The 18,965-nt window shown below is 35.2% G+C and overlaps 1 protein-coding gene across 1 annotated transcript in view; it reads left to right on the top strand.

Annotated features, from left to right (window-relative positions):
- LOC141288079 (GPI ethanolamine phosphate transferase 2-like) overlaps positions 1-18,965 on the top strand; it is a 222,035-nt gene that overhangs the window by 89,467 nt on the left and 113,603 nt on the right. The gene's annotated exons all lie outside the window — the stretch shown is intronic.

The raw sequence follows: 18,965 nt of genomic DNA, 5'->3' as shown, positions 1-18,965 counted from the left end.
ACATCACATTAAGTATGCCATCTACTCAAACTAAACTTTATTCAAGGCTCGGGCTGTAAAGGTCAATCTGATTCATTCTTAAAGTAGTTCACATTTTTTAACAGGCAGGTTTGGCTAATTTCACATCTATATTCAGGCCGGTTTTGGCAGATCCTCGTCAGGTTCGAACACGTGCTTCTCCTCGTCTATCACTTGCAGTCATAGCAGAAACTAAAGCATTTAACACTTTATAAAACAAATTTTCTGGTGCAAAATGAATTTGAAAGGTGTATGTTATGCGTCACTAAATTACATGTGAAAGCAGTTTTAACTAGTGATAAGAAAATTAATTATTTAGCAAGTTAAATCGCTTTCAGAATCTACTGGCAGCCATTTTGAGAGAGAATGCATAGTCTCTTTTTTCCAGTATTTTCCAGGGAATTTTGATTATAATAAATTAGCGAGGAAAAAAACACATTTAAAGGAACACGCCACTATTTTTGAAAATAGGCTCATTTTCCAACTTCCCTGGAGTTAAACCGTTGAGTTTTACCGTTTTCGAATCCATTCAGCCGATCTCCGGGTCTGGCGGTAGTGCTTTTAGCATAGCTTAGCATAGATCATTGAATCTGATTAGACCGTTAGCATCTTGCTCAAAAATGACCAAAGAGTCTTGATTGTTTTCGTATTTAAACCTTGACTCTTCTGTAGTTACATTGTGTACTACTTTATTTTCCAACGGAAAAAAAAAAAGTTGTGATTTTCTAGGCCGATATTAGGGTTGGGTATCGTTTGAATTTTATCGATTCCGATTCTGATTCCGATTCTTTTCGATTCCCAGTTTCGATTCCAATTTAGTAAAAAAAAAACAACAACAACAACAAAAGTCAAACATTAATATATCAAACATGTTTATTTTCAGTGCTTGTTTGCAACATATTATTTTATTACAGGGGTTCTCAACCTTTTTTTATACCGGGGCCCCCCTCCTTCTCGGGTTAATTTTGCAAGGCCCCCCTATGCCTGACAAGGTGTTTATTTTTTATTTTTACCTTTTTTATTAACCAAAACATTTGTTTTGCCTTTTTGTTTTTCTACTTCATGTTATAAAAAAATTCAAACAAACCTTAAAATAAAGCTATACTTTTGAATTTAAAAAGTTCTAACATTTTAACATGTGTATACATATACAGATTTAAAGCTCCTGAATTATTTAATGCAGATATTCTTCACAACGTCAGAGTACTCTTTCTTAAGTAAGTGAATCTGCCAAACAACAGGGAGATGCCAAAATACCACTCACTAAACCTGTCCTTTTGAGCTGGACTGACTGAATATCTACTGTTTGTATTTATTATAAAATAAACATATAAATGAAAAATACAGTAAATACATTCTAAATCTGTTGATGCTGGTGCTCATATGTGCATAAACACCACTGACCCTTACAAGATCCACCTCTATGGGTAAGCATTCATTATAAAACACTTAAGTTACAGGACATTCATTTTGACAACTATGCAAATATTTTGGAATTTCACGCAAAAATACTATGCATCAGATTCCCGAAATCATGAATAGTTTGTGAATCAACAGCGGACTTATGCGTGCCTTATGTACGTTACCATTACTCTGATCATCTTTGCCTTTAAATTAACGGGAGGGTTTGTTTCATGCAGCCAAGAAATGAAGTAGATACGTCTTCCCGCGGGGGTATAAGTTACTTTATGTGGGCTTTTGCGGGCGAGAGTGGGACAAAATAACATACATTTCTGCTGGAGCGGGCGGGCGCGGGAATAAAAAAATCCGTCCCTTGCAGATCTCTAAGATAAAGTTTGTGTGCAGCGGTAGCTTTGTCTTCGGTTTTTACAAAGTGTAGCCACACTTACGAGTGCTTCCCGCGAACCATCTAGTAGACTGATGTTTACATTACCATGTAAGGTCCTGGCAGATTGCTAGATGAAAAGAATGCACCCAGGAATCGATACGAGGAATCGAAATTTAAATTTTATAACAAGTATCCGATTCTTTATCTTAAGTATCCGATTCCAGAATCGGAATCGATTTTCGATTCCCAACCCTAGCCATTATGGCTAGGAACTATACTCTCATTCCGGCGTAATAATCAAGGAACTTTGCTGCCGTACTATGGGTGTAGTAGGCGCGATGATATTACGCAGTGCCTGAAAGTGACCGGCACTAAGTTCCTTGACTATTACGCTGGAATGAGAGTATAGTTCCTAGCCATATCGGCCTGGAAAATCACACCTTTTCATTTTCCGTCGGTCTTAGTACACGATGTAACTACAGAAGAGTCTAATTTAAATAGAAAAAATGTCGAAACTAGTTTTTGAAACGTCGTTTTTGAGCGGGATGCTAACAGTCTAATCAGATTCTATAATCTATGCTAAGATATGCTAAAAGTGCTACCGCCAGATCCGGAGATTGGCTGAATGGATTTGAAAATGGTAAAACTCAACTGTTTAACTTGGGGGAGTTGGAAAATGGAAAATTTTCAAAAATGGAGGCATGTTCCTTTAAAGGGATAGTTCACCCAAAATTAAAATTATGTCAATAATTACTCACCCTTGCAAGAATCATCTTCAGAACACAAATTAAGATATTTTTGATGAAATCCCAGAGCTTTGTGACCCTGCATAGACAGCAACGCAACTGACACATTCTAGGCCCATAAAGGTAGTAAGGACATTGTTAAAATAGTCCATGTGACATTAAAGAGAAAAAATTGATGAATAAAATTAAAATAAAGTTATTTTTATTTCTTTTCGCACAAAAAGTGCGGAAAAAATTACGATTGAACCACTGATGTCATATGGACTATTTTATTGATGTGCTTACTATCTTTCTGGGCCTTGAACATGTCAGTTGCATTGGTGTCTATGCAGGGTCAGAAAGATCTTGGATTTCATCAAAAATTTCTTAATTTGTGTTCTGAAGATGAACGAGTGTCTTACGGGTTTGGAACGACATGAGGGTGAGTAATTAATGACAGAATTTTCATTTTTTGGGTGCATTAACACATATGTGACCCTGGACCACAAAACCAGTCATAAGGGTCACTATTTGAATATCTAGAATCTGAAAAATCAGATTCTAGAAATATTGAGAAAATCACCTTGTCCAAATGAAGTTCTTGGCAATGCATATTATTAATTAAAAATTAAGTTTTGATATGTTTACGGTAGGAAATTTACAAAATATCTTAATATCCTAATGATTTTTGGCATCAAGGTTATTTTCATAAACAAACTAAAAGTAAGACGAAAGCGACTGATCAGAAAATGAAAAATACATTTCGTAAACTGAAATAAAATAAAAATGTCTAAATAAATGAAAAACTAAAACGAAATGAAACTAAAAACTTTTATTGAAAAACTAACTGAAATACGCCTTATTCAGCCAGCCGCCATTTTGAATCGAAAACGAGGCTGTGAGGGATAGCAGTCCAGCAGCGCCCACTGTGGCGCATTGTTGCGTACCGGTATGTAGATTGTATAACCGTAAAATAATACGTCATTTCACATTTTTCCACAGGACAAAGAACTCCAGAAAACGTGGATTGTTCGACAGGACATATAACCTAACTTTCAGGTAACAATATTGCATTTATTTAAGAAAATGACTGTGGAAAGACTGCTAATTTCTAATGTGAGCATGTTTATCTTCCTTTAAACGCTTATACAGAGTTTTTCAAATGATGTTATATAGATTAAAATGCTTAATGGTTTGTGTTAAGAGTCTGCAGCTAGGTCATAAGCGTCTTCCCGACCTTTATTATGAAATTACGATAAACATGATGTTTTCCTTGTCTAAAGCAAAACAGAAACAAAAAATAATGTTCTGAATATCATTTTGCGATTTTAAAAGGGGTTGACCCCAAACTCTACACGGCAAACTAATTAATAAATGTTATCTTTTGATCGCTTTGCATAAAAATAAACTTTCTACCCACTGTTTTTTGTATGACTTAACATGTTCTCTGAAAGAGGCTTACGATCTAACTGCAGGCTCTTAACACAAACTATTAAGCATGTTAATTTTTAAAACATCATAAAAATAATATCTTTTTCATTTACGATCGCAAGGTTTTCTTTTCGTGAGGTCTTTGAGTTCAGGTAAACACAGACGGAGCTGAACCCTCCTTAAGCTTCCTAATTCCAGTCAGTGTTTTTGAAAAACAATCCTGAGTAAAATGTTAGGAGCACACTCTTGTGTTCTTTGTAATCTATACAAAATGTAGATATTTAGTTTAGTTGTTGTAGTAAAACATAACATTTTAGCTCTGCGTAAACTTTTAAAGGAAGATAAACATGCTCACATTATAAATTAGCAATTAGCCAACCGGCTAGTTTCCACAGTCATTTTCTTAAATAAATGCAATGTTGTTACCTGAAAGTTAGGTCCTATGTCCTGTCGAACTTTAATAATACACATTTTCTGAAGTTCTTTGTCCTGTGGAAATTAGTGAAATTATATTTTCTCTTTATTTTTATGACTAAACAATCTACGTCCCGGTACGCAACAATACGCCACAGTGGGCGCTGCTGGACTGCTATCCCTCACAGCCTCGTTTTCGATTCAAAATGGCGGCGGGCTGAATAAGGCGTATACCATGACGGAAAAGTAAAGACTGCGATCTGAACAGCTCCCGCATTAAATCTAGGCTACTGCATCAGTTTTAGGCAAAATTATTTATTTTTTTATGTAACGCAAGCAATCAAGCCAATATACTAGAGCAGATTAATCGTTAAAAGATTGATATTTAAAAACCCACGCAATCTCATTTTTAAATGACAACGATTCCTCATGACTGTTCAACCTTTGAAAAAGTCTTACGGAACATCCAAATCTGTATTTGCACTGCCGCTGACACAGAGAGAGCAGTCATCATGTTTAGGTAAGAAACAGCTTCACAAACAGTTTTTTCAAATACCCAGTCATTCATATTATCACAGCAATAATCTGATTAAAGGTCATAGTTTGTACGTTTACATGGACAACAATATTCTGATTTTAACACGATTAAGACAATACTCTGATTTAGAATCAACCATGTAAACTGACATTTTGGATTACTTTAATCCGACTAAAGTCACACTTGAAGTAAACACAAATATAATTAAGACAGGTGGAGTATTCCTATTCCTATTTCGGTCGCATTATCGAAGTTTAGTATAGGCATGTACACACCTTAAACACACTATTCCCGTTATGTAGGACTTTTCGCCACATTTCTGGACAGTTTTTTGCACAACATGAGATTAATGTTCTTTTTCATCAGTATATGTAGTCGCTTAAGTGACTTGGCAACACTTGTGCAGGGGACTGTCATACGGAAGTACACACGGAGGACATAAAGTACGTGATTTGCGTAAATTTATTCACAGGCAATCTGAAAAATAAAGACAAGGATTTGACAAAAGACAGCAGAGTTTTAAAACTTTTTTTTTTTTTTTTTTTTTTTACTATCTTGTGTCGGATTTAGTACCACATCTGTAAGTGGAACAAATCGGAATTGAAAAGATCAGATTCCATGCGGTTTATGCTGTTCACACTGTCATGACGAAAACAGATCTTCACATTGTGAGCAACAATAAAAATCGGATTTGAGCCACATTTGCCTGCAGTGTGAATGTAGCCTATAAGTACAACTAGTTTTAGATTAGCTGAAGATTTGTGGATAAATGTGGAATTTAGTGGCTGATCTTAAGTCCTAAAACGAGTTGTAAAAGTATTAAACTGCTTTAAAGCGTGTGTGGAGAGTTTAATGGTTTACTGCTTTGTGTTTGTTGTTTACTGTGCTGTCTGCGACCAGCTGCCTTTGTCATTCTCTTTTATTCCGCTCCATTCAGGAGAAGCTATAAAACTTTGAAAGAATAGACGCGTGACTCTCATGAAAACACTAGAGCTCATTTCACTCAAGATTACAGAGAAATAAATAAGAAGTTGTGTGAAGCCTATTCTTTTTTTAATCTTTTTTTATCTTTATTATTTTTATTATTTTTATTATAATCATGCACTGATCCTGAATGTAGGCTTCGGTTTTTGGGATTCTGTTGTTGTGCACTTTGATCATCTGATGAAATATCACATATTCAGTGTTCATTTATGCTTGGTAAACCCTTGAAAATAGCAATATTCCTGAAGAGGTACTTGAAAAGTGCTTTAATTATAGAAAGACAATGTATCTATTAAATAAGTATTTAATTTTGTCAATAAGCACATATCTTTTCACGCAAAATTCATGCAATTCAAAAAACATCATACTTTTTTGCTTATTTCAGTTAATGTCAGAAAAATAGCGAACTAAGCCGGTATCACAAATTATTTTATTCTGATCGGGACTTTGGTGTGTAGATTAAGATTTCGGAGCGATTGTGTGAATCTTTTTTTCATTTTTTCTTTTTTTTTCTTAAATAGTTTTAAACATCTGAATTATTATTCCAATTGGGACTTCAGAGTGTTTATCGTGAATCTTTTGCTTTAGATCATTTGATTTAGATCTGGACTTGCAGGTTGCAGGTTTGCAAATTATTTTGGTGAATCTTTTTTTTTTTTCAGTTTTTATTTCTTAAACCGTACAAAACATCAAACCCATTAAGGCAGTACAGGTATAAAAACAAAACAAAGAAAGACAGTAGGATATACAAATACAAATCCACTATAGTAAAAGTGTAGTATATTTTGTAATACTTTAGTAGTAATACTTTGCATGTGCTTCACTTTATTTTTGCCATTTTTTATTAGTATATTTTTGTTTTTCTATATCTCTTTCTTTTAGAATTTGAAATAGAACACATTATTCGATGAGAGTGAGATCTTAGATTGAAGTCTTTGAAAATCAAAAAAAGTAATAATTTGAAAAGTCCTTGAAAGACCTTAAATTTTATTTTAAAGTATCTGTACAAACTCTGCATATGTTTTTTCCGTTGACTGTAAACTTTGTCAAAACATTTATTTTTCAGTTGTTTGCTGGCTGAACAATCAGCACCATGGTACACAACCATACATTACAGCTGAGTTTTTATGTTTCTATTTCATTCTTCGGCTGGTAATAAGGTGGTGGCGCTGAGACGTGAATTGAGAGGGAAGTTCGTAGGTCTTAACAGTGTCGTGAAGGAGGATCAATGTCTGAGTTTGAAGGACTGTGGCCTCTTGTCTCATTTACACCCCTCACCCTGCCAACTCATTATGAGCTTAATTAGTCCCTCTTTTCTCTCTAATTAACAATAAAGAGCTCTTAGATCCAGTCTGGCGTGGGTTGTTAGAGACGCTGGATTCATTCCTTCAGCCTTTCAGTTTTGGATTCGGGTTTCCACAGTTTCTTATTTCCTCAAGTTAACATGAAATCAAAACTGACCCCATTTTCTTTCCTAATACAAGTTCTTGGTCTTTTGTACATGCTTCATTAAAGGAGTAGTTCACTTTCAGAACAAAAAATTACAGATAATGTACTCACCCCCAGATATTCATGTTTTTCTTTCTTCAGTCGTAAAAAATGATGTTTTTTGAGGAAAACATTTCATGGTGCCCCTAGTTTGAACTTCCAAAATGCAGCTTCAAAGGGCTCTAAATGATCCCAGCCGAGAAAGAGGGGTCTTATCTAGCGAAATGATCAGTTATTTTCTAAAAACATTTACAATTTATATACTGTTTAATCTCTACACAGAGTACAGTCGTGGCCAAAAGTTTTGAGAATTACATAAATATTGGAAATTGGAAAAGTTGATGCTTAAGTTTTTATAATAGCAATTTGCATATACTCTAGAATGTTATGAAGAGTGATCAGATGAATTGCATAGTCCTTCTTTGCCATGAAAATTAACTTAATCCCGAAAAAAAAAACTTTCCACTGCATTGTTAAGAAGGCTTCAGGGCGTCCAAGAAAGTCCAGCAAGCGCCAGGATCGTCTCCTAAAGAGGATTCAGCTGCGGGATCGGAGTGCCACCAGTGCAGAGCTTGCTCAGGAATGGCAGCAGGCAGGTGTGAGTGCATCTGCACGCACAGTGAGGCCAAGACTTTTGGAAGATGGCCTGGTGTCAAGAAGGGCAGCAAAGAAGCCACTTCTCTCCAAAAAAAGAAACATCAGGGACAGATTGATCTTCTGCAAAAAGTATGGCGAATGGACTGCTGAGGACTGGGGCAAAGTCATATTCTCCAATGAAGCCTCTTTCCGATTGTTTGGGGCATCTGGAAAAAGGCTTGTCCGGAGAAGAAAAGGTGAGCGCTACCATCAGTCCTGTGTCATGCCAACAGTAAAGCATCCTGAGACCATTCATGTGTGGGGTTGCTTCTCATCCCTTCTCATCCACAATTTTGCCCAAAAACACAGCCATGAATAAAGAATGGTACCAAAACACCCTCCAACAGCAACTTCTTCCAACAATCCAACAACAGTTTGGTGAAGAACAATGCGTTTTCCAGCACGATGGAGCACCGTGCCATAAGGCTAAAGTGATAACTAAGTGGCTCGGGGACCAAAACATTGAAATTTTGGGTCCATGGCCTGGAAACTCCCCAGATCTTAAAACTTGTGGTCAATCCTCAAGAGGCGGGTGGACAAACAAAAACCCACTAATTCTGACAAACTCCAAGAAGTGATTATGAAAGAATGGGTTACTATCAGTCAGGATTTGGCCCAGAAGTTGATTGAGAGCATGCCCAGTCGAATTGCAGAGGTCCTGAAAAAGAAGGGCCAACACTGCATATCCTGACTCTTTGCATAAATGTCATGTAATTGTCGATAAAAGCCTTTGAAACGTATGAAGTGCTTGTAATTATATTTCAGTACATCACAGAAACAACTGAAACAAAGATCTAAAAGCAGTTTAGCAGCAAACTTTTTTTTTAAAATAACCGATGGTTTTGCTAGATAAGACCCTTCTTTCCTCGGCTGGGGTTGTTTAGAGCCCTTTGAAGCTGCATTTTGGAAGTTCAAACTTGGGGGCACCATAGAAGTCCATTATATAGAGAGAAATCCTGAATTTTTTTCCTCAAAAAACATAATTATATATATAATATAATATATATAATATTGTATTATATATATTATATATAATATGCTATATATATAATATGCTAATAAAGTCATGGATGTAACATCTTAACCATTTTTTTTTAAAACTTGGTTCCAGTATTTGCATTCTGGTAAATGCCTTTCTGGCATTGAGAGAAAGTTTTGCTTCTTGCAACGTTTGCCTTTTCAAAGCTAGGTTCGGTTTGTATATATTCAGAGGACTGTTGCGTGCCAAACTCTACACCGTGAGCACGTAATTCAGCTTCTCTTTGCGGCGTAGATGCGGTATTAGACTGTCAGCACGCTAAAACCTCTCTGAGAAGATGCATCTCTAAATTCATCCCTTTAAAGCTGCGCCGCAACAGCCATCAATGCAGCGCTTTTGAAACAAATTCACCACCTTCAAGAATAAACACAATTACTGTCAGACTTCAAATCGCCTTATAGTGATTATAGTGATTTATTTGTTATAGTTATTTAGCCTGTTTATTTGTTCAGCATCTGTCAGATACCGTATTAAACGCGCAATTGACGTCATGCACTACTGTTCAAAAGTTTGGGGTCAGTATGATTTTTGTTTGTTATTTTTTGAAGTAAGTACGTTTCTTTTGAACATCTGAGAATCAAAGGATCCTAAAAAAATAAAAAAGTGCAGCACATTTTCCGCAATAATATTAATATTGTATAGTCAAGACTATTGTATAGTCAAGAAGTAATAGCTGTGGAAAATTCAGGTTTGCATCACAGGAATAAATACATTTTTAAAAATATTTAAATAGATAACTGTTATTTTAAATTGTAATAATATTTCACAATATTACTGTTTTTACTGTATTTTGGATCAATCAAATGGAGCTTTGCTAAGCAAAAAGCTGGTTTCTGCCACAGAATAAAGATGTAAAAAGGTTTATCTCACATTTCAGACTTTTTAATTACAATTCTGAGTTTATATCAGACTAAAAATAACACACATGCATTTATTAGAATGATTTCTGGAGGATCATGTGACACTGAAGACTGGAGTAATGATTTAAAGTATTGAAAAATTCAGCTTTGCATCACAGGAATATATTACATTTTGAATTATTTTTTAATAGAAAACAGTTTCTGTAAATTGTAATAATATTTCACAATATTGCTGATTTTTCTATATTTTTAATCAAATTAATGTAGCCTTAGTGAGCATAAAAGACTTGATATGTTAATATGAGCAGTCATATGTTAATGAACTCATGGTTGTAAAATTATAACCATTTTTTACAGCTTAGATTTTGTGCAATAGAAGATTATAGTGGTTTATTTGTTATAGTTATTTAGCCTGTTTATTTGTTGAGCATCTCTCAGATACCATGTTTAGTGTGCAAGTGATGTTGTGTACACTACTGTTCAAAAGTTTGAGGTCAGTTAATTTTTTTTCTCTTTGTTTTTAAAGTAAATACTTTTCTTTTGAGCGTTTGAGAATCAAAGCATACTGCGAAAAAATGTAACCCATTTTCCACAAGAATGTTAATATTATACATTCAAGTAATGGCTGCAGAAAATTCAGGTTTGCATGACAGATAACAGTTATTTTAAATTGTTATAATATTTCACAATATTACTGTTTTTACTGTATTTTTGATCAATTAAATGAAGCTTTACTGAGCAAAAATATGGAAGCCGGTTTCTGCCACAAAATAAAAAATGTAAAAAGATTACTATGACTTTTTATCTCACATTTCAGACTTGTTTAATCCCAATTCTGAGTTTATATCAAACTAAAATAACAAAAATTCATTTATCAGAATGATTTCTGAAGGACCATGTGACACTGAAGTATGAGTAATGATGCTGAAAATTCAGCTTTGCATCACAGGAATAAAATACATTTTAAAATATATTCAAATAGAAAACAGTTATTGTAAATCATAATCATATTTCTCAATACTGCTGATTTTTCTACATTTTTAATCAAATTAATGTAGCCTTAGTGAGCAGAAAAGTCTTTAATGTTAATATGAATATAGTTATATGTTGATGAACTCTAGATTATAGTTATTTGTTATAGTTATTTAGCCTGCTTATTTGTTCAACATCTGTCAGATACCATATTTAATGTGCATTTGGCATCATATGATCATTTGATGTCATACACTACTGTTGAAAAGTTCGGGATCAGATAATTTTTTAATACTTTTCTTTTAAACATTCAGGAATCAAAGGTTTCTTGAATAAAAAAATAAAAAAATTAACACATTTCCCACAAGAATATTAATATTATATATTCAAGAGTGGAGTAATGGCTGCAGAAAAATCAGGTTTGCATCACAGGAATAAATACAATTTTAAAATATATTCCAACAGATATCAGTTATTTTAAATTGTAATAATATTTTGCAATATTACTGTTTTTACTGTATTTTAGATTAATGAAATAGAGCTTTGCTGAGCAAAAATATGGAAGCCGGTTTCTACCACAGAATAAAGTTTACCCTTACTTTTTAACTCACATTTCTGACTTTTAAAGAGTTTATATTGCACAAGACATTTCTCAGACTTGGTTTTTTATCTTATTTGAGAGATAAAAATTTAAAATTACCTTTTTAATTACCATCTATTTTAAGACCTTAGAATGGAATTCAATAGAAAACACAAATCACTTGATCGAAAGCAAACAAACATCTTTCCCAGTCCTTTATGAGGAAAGGAGACCTTTCCTCATAAAGGTTTCTCCATCTCATATGACCCACTGGTAGCCCTCAAACCTGACATTCTTCAGTCCAACATCCCAGTGGACACTGTGTCCTTTAGATCTCATTGAACGGATGAAGGTATTGACTGTTTGAAGACTGTACTACTTCAATAATGGATTGCACTTAGCAAATACAACTGTTGAACTGTGGCAGGAAAAGGTCTTTAGCTCACACGCACATATAGTACACATCAAATGTGGCGATTTCATCTATTCTGTGGGGCTGAAAAGGTATCACGACCACAGATGAATGTGTTATAATGGGTTTCCTCCATGAAGCTTTGAAAAATAAGAGCTAGTTTTAAATAAATCTTTATGAAGATTGACTGATGTTAACATGTTCGTTCAACTTCAGAACACATTTTTATATTTTTGATGAAATCCAAGAGCTTTCTGACCCTGCATAGACGGCAACGTAACTGACACGTTCAAGGACCAGAAAATAGATAAAATAGTCCTTGTGACATCAGTGGTTCAACCGTAATGCATTGAAGCTTCGAGAACACTTTTTGGTTTGCGTTTTTTACTTAAGTCACTATATTTCCCCAGCAGATTGTGTTTCTTTGTTATTCAAGGTAGTAGAGTCTTTGTATAGTCTACTTGTGTGAAGTCTTCTTCTCTCGAGGTTAAGCGCATGAAATAACATCGTTTAGATTCCATTGCCGCCTTTAAGACTCTGCAAGTCTCCAGAGGGCCGATTTCACATAAATTAATAACAAAGCGTCTCCCCAGAGTCAAACCAACAGCAAATACACATCTGAAATGAAACTTTTCAAATGGCTTTTCTGGAGATTCGCAGTGTAAATGGAGTGGCTGTTGTTCAGGGTGATAAAAACCAAATTCATTCAGTCGAGCGCTGAAGGCCTGCAATTAAAAGCAACATGAAACAGCATTTGCAAAGCATGTAATGTGAAGAATTTCAAAGTGGAACAAGATGTTCAACAAGAAAAATAAAACGGGCTGAATTTTGTTGGTTCTCAGTATGTTGCTTTGATTGCATGAAATCGGACATTGAGGTTTATTAATAATACAGATTTTTTTTTTTTTTTTATGGATGAGGTCATGTCATATAGTATGTCTAACCAAGCTAGATACATTTTGAACACAGAGTTTGATTGGTACACAGTATTTGATGTCAGATATATATACAACAGTTTTTTTCTGGTCCTCGAATCTGATTGGCTGAGAAGAGTGTGATGTTGTAGTGATATCGGAACTACACCCGTTTTAATGTTTGTATCACTCTGCTTATGGTATTTTTTTTACAGCGAGTGTCATGACGGATGCCTAAATCCACTATAATTGTATAAATAATACTGTTTTTGTCCAACGTAAGAGTTTTTAGGTGAGAATGTACTTAATTAGACTTCAAATATGTGGTTTGTTAATATAGATAACGTCTTTCTGAAAATTTGCTTCAGTGTTTTCGGAGATGTGAGCTCCAGGTTGTAAGTGGCCATTCAGTGCTCATGAACCTACCGAGAGCAGCCTTACCTCGGCCAGATCTTCTAGTTGCCGCTGGATCTAATACCTTTATAGTGGTTAAACACAAGATATAATTTGTTTTAGGTAAATCTAACAGGCAGTCTTTGGTCTCATCAATCTGTTATTTGTTTCGGAGCAAAAAGTTTTGGCAAAATATCATCATGTTCATCTAAGTACAATGCTGTATATGAGAGTGCTGCATGTGTACCTTTGACTAAATTGCCTAGCAACTTTTATGACGACTGTTGTTATTAAATATTATTATTCAATAAACAAACATTGGTTACATTATTCCTCCATTAGATGATGTTACGGTCAGCAGTAAAGACTTTTATATTGAAAAATAAAGGCTGTTGTAAATGGAAATTATTTTTTACTTTCAACAACAGCGTTGTCATCGGAAATCACCCTTAACAGATGAAAGGATATTAAAGGAGAAGTTCACTTTCAGAACAGAAATGTACAAATAATGTAGTCACCCCGTTGTCATCCAAGATTTTCATCTTTCTTTCTTCAGGCATAAAGAAATTGTGTTTTTTTGTGGAAAACATTTCAGGATTTTTCTCCATATAGTGGACTTCTATGGTGCCCCGAGTTTAAAAAAAGCAGTTTAAATGCGGCTTCAAATGATCCCAAATATGGTTGTAAACAATCCCAGCCGAGGAAGAAGGGTCTTATTTAGCGAAACGATCGGTTATTTATTTATTATTTTACAATTACAATTTATATACTTTTTAACCTCAAACGCTCATCTTGTCTTGCTCTTCCTGAACTCTGTTCTTTCTGGTTCAAGACAGTTAGGGTATGTCAAAAAAAATTCCCATCTTATTTTCTCCCTCAGCTTCAAAAATAATTTCAAAATCATCATACATCGCTGCAGAAGTACCAACCTAGTGTTCAGGCAGAGCAAGACTAGTGTTTGAGGTTAAAAAGTATATAAATTTAATAAAAAAAAAATTGTTTTGCTAGATACGACCCTTCTTCTGTGGCTGGGATGATTTACAACCGCATTTGGGATTGTTTGTAGCCGCATTTAAACTGCATTTTGGAAGTTCCAACTTGGGGCACCATAGAAGTGCACCATATAGAGAAAAATCCTGAAATGTTTTCCTCAAAAAACATAATTTCTTTACGACTGAAGAAAGAAAGACATGAACATCTTGGATGACAAGGGAGTGAGTACATTTGTACATCTGTACATTTTTGTTCTGGAAGTAAACTTCTTTAACGTCATGACAAAGATAACGCTTTCCTCAGCAGACATTCCAACAAATGTTTTATTGTGAAAATAAGATTGATCTGAAGAATGAATGCTGTATTAGATGCAAGTTATCACACTTACTCGGTCCAGGCTTAGCTTTTAAACTGTCAAACTGAGACTTCCTGCCATTACAGATTCAAATAGTTCTGCACAAAAGAGGGTTTTTAAAGATATACCATTGTTGTTTCTTCTGTATTTACACACTTGTTCCTTCGAACTGTTGTATAAACGCAATATCACACTCATAGCCATTCGATATCCCAATTCTAACAATCAAAAATGCTTATTGCAAACAAGGCTATATCGTTGCTGACTGCAAGGATATAAGTTTACATGCTTGATGAATCGAACAGCCGATTTGCCAACTTTACCCAGCAAGCTGGCAAAAAGGTCTACACTGTAATGAAGTGCACCAATTAGCTTTAGTCACGGTGTTGGACAAAAGGTCAAAATAAACGAGGAGAAGTGTTGTGAAAAAGTACCACAATGGCTGTTACTTTCTGAACAGCATTAGAGGACTCCAAAGGGTTGCCAAAAAACAGTAGGTAATTTGCAGTGTAATTTTTACACAGACTGTGTGAGGAAATACACAGACTGTGTGAGGAAATACACAGACGTGTTCAATTTGGATGGGATTGAAATCACAAAGTGCAGCTGGGAAACAAATTGACCTGACCTCCTCTGGGAGAACTAGTCCTGTCCAAATAGAGCAGAGAAAGGTGGAAATGAGCGTGGTGTCGTCATCTGAAAACAAGTCATTTCACAAACACAGTCAGCTAATAAAGTCTTTGGTAAATATCAAGACAAACCTCTTTGCAGCAGTAGCTGCCATATTCTAACAATGAAAAATACTTCTGCAGCATTTATTCTTCTTGGTTATTTTTGGTTAAAAAAATAATACTTTTGTTCAGCAAGGATGCATTTAAATTGATTCAAAGTGATCAAAACGTAGAGCAGAAAGTTTTTCAACATTGATAATAATGATAATAAAAAATGTTTCTTGAGCAGTAAATCATCATATTAGAATGATTTCTGCAGGGTCATGTGACACTGAAGGATGTAGTATTGATGTTGAAAATTCAGCTTTGCATCACAAGAATAAATTAAAATTTTAAATATATTGAAATAGAAAACAGTTATTTTAAATTGTAATAATATTTCACAATATTGCTGTTTTTACAGTATTTTTAATCAAATAAATGCAGCCGTGGTAAGCAGAAGAGACTTCTTTTAAAAACATTAATTAATAAATGAATAATTAAAGAAAACATTATTACATATTACGGTTTTCTTTATCCGTCTCCACAAAATATTTGATCTGCTGCTGATTTTTTGGTTTTAACTTGTATTCTGGCCTCCTGTTGTTCATTTATTCTTTTGACCCTAAAAGAAATGCTAAATCGAGTTCCCACAAAGCTTTCATCTCAGATGATCGGCAGTCTGTGTCTTTTCTCTGTTAAATATTAACGTGCTGCTTTCTGACCCTCCGATCTCAAGTTCTGAGAGAAAAGTTTTTTGTTTTTTTTTATGTGACTTTTTCAAACATTGCTCACAGCACAAATGTAAAATCCCGTAGAGATGTCAACGAAGACAGCCGTGAGCGAGTGAACCGGATGGGGACAAGAAAAGAGTGAGTGCCTTTCAAAGCGAGCGTTTGACTGTCGGTGCATTGTTGGGAGTCGGAGGCAAGGACACGTCAGCGTGTGTCCTTTTTTAAAGCCCTGCTTTTATCAAAAATCTCTTAGAGTGCAAGATATCTGCATTCACTTCTTGGCTGTCATTGCAATCGACAGTTTTTTTGCAATGAAAAAAGCTGAACGTGCATTAGCAGGAGGCTTCCTGACAGTTGTGTTTCGGCGGTGGACAGGTTTTCTCCAGTAAATAACCTCTAAATTTCAGTCTTTTTTAGGGTTGTTTATGAATATGTTCTAATGTCGAGTTGCAGACAGACCCATCATTAATTTTCCATAAGCCTCGTTGATGTGCAACCCATGGCGACTGCCCTTTTGATGAAGAGTGTGTTTAAGTGAGATTACAGTTGTTTATGTATCTGCATTAGTCCAGTACAGTTGCTTTCGAGAAGGATGAGTTGTGTATTGTATTAAGAATTGTATGGCTTAATATAACATAAATAATGTCTCTTACTGAAATATGTAGTACAAAACCCATGAAAAATTTGTTTTGTAAAAAATCCACATCATTTTATACATATTTTGGACTATGAGGGGCGCCGTTATTTCGATGATGTGAAATTTTTACCATAACACAACTCAGGAAATAAAATACTGATACGATACCACATTGTGCGGCTTTTGGTTGCAATCTAAGTCTTCACTGCTTTCCTAGCGATAAGTAGAGAAGAAAAGAATGGGAAGATACCTGTGGACAAATAAAACTTCCTCCACTTCAGCCCGGATGCCTTTGAGGTTTTTAGTCGACCACAGCTACTGAAAGAGTTAACAAACGGCAGAGACAAGAAATGCTACATGACATTCTGGCAGGATATAAACATGCTGACGCTTGATGCCGCAGCCACTGAAGTGTTTCAGCATGGATTTCACTTGATATCCGTGGGCGTTTAGACTCCTTGTGGGAAAAAATTGGTGCTACGACATTTGGTTCTATATAGTCTATAGTCTATCTTTATATTCACTGCCAACTGTAAGCTCTTTTAGTAGCTGTGGTCATCGTATTAATATTTTATTTTCTGAGCTGTGTATTTGTTGTGTTGTGGTAAAAATAGCTACAGGTAGTGCCAGTAGCTCACCGAGTACAGCCATTTCACGTCCTTGAAATAATGGTGCCCCCCATAATACAAAATAATTATAAAACAATGTGGATATTTTGAATAGCGTAAATCTTTCATGGGTTTTCTACTACGTGTTTTAGTAAGAGACATCATTTACATTATATTAAGCCATACAAGTCTTAATACTCGGGGTTTCCTTTAAAGGTGCCATTGAATGCATTTAGAGAATATTTTAAATTGTTCTCTGATATCTACGTAGAAGGTATATGGCATAGGATAGGGCAAAAGAATCTCCAGAAATGGTTTTACAGGTCCATTTACAACCTAGGATTTGCCCCTAGAATGAAATGCTCTGTTATTTGGAAACTTCATGAATATTAATGAGCTCCGCTCTGATTGGCTGTTTCACAGAGCTCAATAGCTCGCACATGGATAAAAATATATTTTAACCCTTTAGCACGTACGATCACACCCGTGTGATTTGTCTTGGCTGGTCCCTGAAGCGTACGATCACACCAGTGTGATTCGAACGTTCGCCCGCATCACGTCATCAGCTGCTGAATTCAAATCGGTTTTGGCGCTGAGCCAGATCGGACGCGCTGAGTGCTTGTCATATTATCACAACTATTCAGTGTTTTCAACCATATAATGCTTATTTTAGGTTTCAGACATTTAAATACACATACGTACTATATATATATATATAACCATACATTTATAGTTTGTAAAATACACACTGATGTCTATGGAAGCGGCAATAATGATCCTACAAATATATTGTGACAACATATTTTATTGATATCATATACAGATTATGTAGGTAACTACAAAGTTCACTCTCCTCTTCTCCCAGCTCACCAGAGACTTTAATGTCTTTCGGGAGGAGAGGATGAATTTGCGTGTTGTAAATCCGCCTGACATATGGTATTTTTGAGCACTTCCTATGTCGATCTGCCTCCTTAGGATGAATCATTTGTTGTATTCCCAATTGTAAGTCGCTTTGGATAAAAGCGTCTGCTAAATGAATAAATGTAAATGTAAATGTAAATCCCGCAGCTCGTATTCAGCGCGAACAAACATGGCAACGCCCATCACCTGGTATAGATCAACTAACGCTGTCATTATAAAGTTTTTGAACTTTTAAATACATTTACTTGCACATATTTCAAAATCCGAATATCAGATATTTCATAATATAGTGAGCATGCTTGTGAATATTAACAATAAAAAAGGAAAAACAAAATAAAAGTGATCCATGTGCTTTACAGAGCTATTCTGGCTGCGGTGTGTCACATGACGCGTCGCCATGGAAACAGTAATGCGAAACATTCTAAAATAACGGTCGCCTAAAAAAAACTCACTCTTTGGGGTTAGATAGAATATTTTAAACTCACGTGTGAAAAGGTTAATTAGGAGCTCTAGCCGCTTTTAATATGCGGTTTGTTGAATCTGCCGTTTTGAATCGCAGATATTTTAGTGTGATTACTGTGATCGCATGTGCTCTGTGTAAAGTTACAATGCAGAGGGAGTGCTTCCAAGCACACTAGTTGAGCTGCTCCTCAGTGATTCTCAAGATCTGTAGATCATTCGCCATCATCAACGCAGTTATTTCTCTATCATTCACCATCATCAGCGCAGTCATCTCTCTGTTTATGTGGTAAGTGAAATCCTATGTTTTGCAATGTAACAGGCTAGCGCTAGCATTAAGCTAACCATGTCCCTT

Source organism: Garra rufa, chromosome 16 (genome assembly GCF_049309525.1).
Source record: "Garra rufa chromosome 16, GarRuf1.0, whole genome shotgun sequence".
Taxonomy (NCBI): domain Eukaryota; kingdom Metazoa; phylum Chordata; class Actinopteri; order Cypriniformes; family Cyprinidae; genus Garra; species Garra rufa.
This window is presented reverse-complemented; position numbering and strand designations above follow the sequence as displayed.